Genomic DNA, 3605 nt, shown 5'->3' on the forward strand with positions numbered 1-3605 from the left:
TTACGTTAACTGAAATATGTATTTCAGTATATACTATATTTGTTGTCAGACATCAAATTTACCCTGAGTTTTATTCCTTTTAAGAACATTAATTGTAATCCGATTATAATTTTGTGCTTTAGTTTCTATTTATTATCTATAATTATCTTTTTTAGTAATTAAAAAACTTAAGGCTAATTAAGTAATTATTATAATTATTTATTTTTTGTGCGCAAATAGTAGATTATTCTTGAGGAAATTTCTAATACCACTAATACTCCCCTTTACCCCCCCATACCAAACCATACCGAAATGGTGACCCCAAAACCGCAAACCATAAGAAACTTGAACCATTACACCCCTAATCCAATCCTTGCTGCTTTATTTCAAATTAGACTGAAAAAGATCTTTAAATGTGTCGTTGAGTTCTGTCTGAATGTAAGCATTTTTTCCCCTCAGTGGAACGCAGACGGAGGGACAAGATCAACAACTGGATTGTCCAGCTTTCCAAAACAATCCCTGACTGCAATGTGGATGCAACCAAGAATGGTCAAGTAAGCTTAGTTAGCACAAGCCACCAGCAGTGTCCAGTTTGAACATTTTATTCAAAGGTATAATGTACAGTATTTTTGTAGTATAACGGGGATACTATAATTATTTCTTTTATTTATTTATTTATTTTTTATGTCTTTATAGTTTAGATTAATATTTTTTTTATCAGTTTTACTTTATTTTTGTTTTTCAAAAAGGTTTAGGTAAACTAAATGAAAATTAGAAATGTTGCCTCAGATTGTCTTCTGCTCTTCTGTGCAGAGTAAAGGTTGGATCTTGTCCAAAGCATGTGATTATATTCAAGAGCTGCGTCAGAGCAATGCACGACTGGAAGAGGAACGACATGCTGTAGATAGACTGAGGATGGACAATCAGCTTCTCAAACAAGAGGTATTTCAGCTGCCACAGGAAGACACTTTAAATGAAAGAGCGTTCTGAACATTTTAGTTATTCATTCATTTGATAAAACTTACATTGTAAGCATATTTTCAGAATCAAATACTTTGTTAATGAACAGTACATGATGGCTACCACAGCTTCCACTATAACCACAACTGCTGCTGCTGCTGCTAATAGTACTTCTGAAGTCATGCATCCATCAGTTCTGCTCTTTTTTTATGTTGTGTGAATGTTTTAAAGAAAATGGACAACACTGTTTCATTTGCTCATACAGTTGGTCTGTCTCGCTCTTATGTCTCTCCTCCACCTACACACACAGATGGAAGAGTGGAAATCAAAGAATCAGATGATCAGAGCCCAGTTAAGACAGCACGGCATAGTGGCAGCATCAATGGACTCTAAGTGAAGAACTGCAGATCAACTATAAGCTTCTCCAGCTGTGGTCTTGTCATTGATTCTGTTTATCCAGGTTTAAAATGACATGTAAGAAGTAATTCTTACTGTGTACAATCACACTTTTCTCTTTGTCTCCTTCACTGTTCACTTTCACACACAGCCTTTGATTGTTTCAGATTATTTCCAGAGAGATCTGGTATTTTAACTGCACTGAAATTGTGTATAATTGTCAGATCTGTATATTTGTAGATCTGTGTCTAAAGAATGATTATACTTTTAAGGGCTACTGTGATGGTGTTTCAGATGTTATTTTTATTTTTTAATTGAAATGTGTTTACAGCTTGGTGACCTTCATCGTGTTCTTTAAGCAAAATGTTATTGTTTTATGTGTATTCAGTCAGAAGTTGTTGCTGAAACCATTTCTTATGCAATGCCTTGACAAACATTTTGGGCCAAAACACCAGCTATAAAATTTGGTCATTTATATATTGCAATTATGAAATGTTCACATCCCAGTAAATTTACACAATGTTTTTACATAACATTGGACACATCTTTATTGAACCTCAAATAAAGGTTTGACTCAATTTTGATGACATTTTAAATGGAAACACTGGTAGGTTAAGGTTTGTTGATTTATTTAACTAAATTTTTTTGGTGAAGCACAAGTGCACAGATTTAGTGAAACTGAAACATGATTTTAAATACTTAACATATCAAATATAAACAATTACAAATTATTAATTAAATAAAGAAACCATGTTGTACTAATTTGAACCTCAGATTTTATCTGTTGATACAGCAGATTCACATATACTATTAACAAGTTTGGCTGGGGCAAACCATACAAAGAGCTCCTGTATATGAAGAAGTCTTGTATATATATATATATGCATGTAAATTCATGCATAAATTAAAAATTATTTTTATTTCAATAATGCAAGTCAAAATATTTCAGGTCAAATAAGGCTTATATAATGAAAACAAATTATGAATATTAAGAAAACTAACGGATACAATAGGTGCCTGGTTACTAATTAAAAGTCAGAATTTGTTAATTAAACATCACTGTTTGGAAACTTTGGAATTTGCAGAGTTAATGTCATATTTTAATTTCAATCTACATTATCAAAAAATACACATTTAAATCCTTGTAGGCCTACATAGACTGATCAGCCACAACATTAAAACCACCTGCCTAATATTGTGTAGGTCCTTTGTGTGCTGCCAAAATAGCTCTGATGCATTGAGGCATGGACTCCACAAGACCTCTGAACATGTCCTGTGGTATCTGGCACAGAGACATGAGCAGCAGGTCCTATAAGTCTTCAAAGTTGTGAGGTGGGACCTCCATGGATCGGATTTTTTTTTGGTCCAGCACATCATACATGCCTATCATACTACTATCGTCACACACACAACTGTTGGTACCATGGTAACGCTAGTTACTTATGTAACTGTGGTTCTGTGAATTTCGGATGACCGGAAGAGGTGGTGCAAAGCACTAGTGGATAATCACAATGTCAGTTAGATAGGTTGAGAAAATATGTCAACAAGGTCACGTCGTGACAGACCGAGCCACAAGGATATAAACCGCAGTAGCTTGGTGCCCAGCATTGGAACGCTTCTCGTGCATTCTGAGTGACAAAGAACCCTGGTGGTCATCCAGAATTCACAGAACCACAGTTACATACGTAACTTGCATTCTGTTTCATTCCTCCTAAGCATTAGTGGATGTCACATACCAACACAGTCATGAGGAATGTCACCGACCTGAAACATCAAGGTTGCTCCAGAAAGACTGAAGAACTCACATCATGGGAAGCAGCCACATTGACCTTACATAATCGTGCAAAGGTATGTGGAGAAGACCAGGTAGCAGCAGCAGCGCAGACCTCTGCCAAGGAGACACACCGCAAAGTGTCCCAAGATGAAGAGACAGCCCTAGTAGAATGACAGGTAACACCTGCAGGTAAGGGTCGTTCGTTGATACTTATGCCATTTTTATTACCTTGACTATCCAATGTGACAGTCTCTGTTTGGACAAGGGCATGCCTTTACGTACCTCACCATAACAGGCAAATAATTGATCTGTCTGTCTAAAAGAGGTTGTAGATGTAACATAGCACCGTAAAGCACGTACAGGACACAGAAGATGAGCCCTCCCATTGGAATTAGAAGGAGATGAGGGCATTTACAGGTGCATCTCAATAAATTAGAATGTCGTGGAAAAGTTAATTTATTTCAGTAATTCAACTCAAATTGTGAAACTCGTGTAT

General features: G+C 35.9%; 1 long non-coding RNA gene across 1 annotated transcript; it reads left to right on the forward strand.

Moving 5' to 3' along the window:
• Positions 1 to 388: 388 nt before the first annotated feature.
• LOC107722766 (uncharacterized) lies at positions 389 to 1851 on the forward strand. The gene is made up of 3 exons (XR_001637836.1): positions 389 to 533; positions 793 to 921; positions 1250 to 1851. It is a non-coding gene; the product is annotated as an uncharacterized LOC107722766 (long non-coding RNA).
• Positions 1852 to 3605: the final 1754 nt, after the last annotated feature.

The sequence above is a fragment of the Sinocyclocheilus rhinocerous genome, unplaced genomic scaffold (assembly GCF_001515625.1).
Source record: "Sinocyclocheilus rhinocerous isolate Xijiao unplaced genomic scaffold, SAMN03320098_v1.1 scaffold544, whole genome shotgun sequence".
NCBI lineage: Eukaryota > Metazoa > Chordata > Actinopteri > Cypriniformes > Cyprinidae > Sinocyclocheilus > Sinocyclocheilus rhinocerous.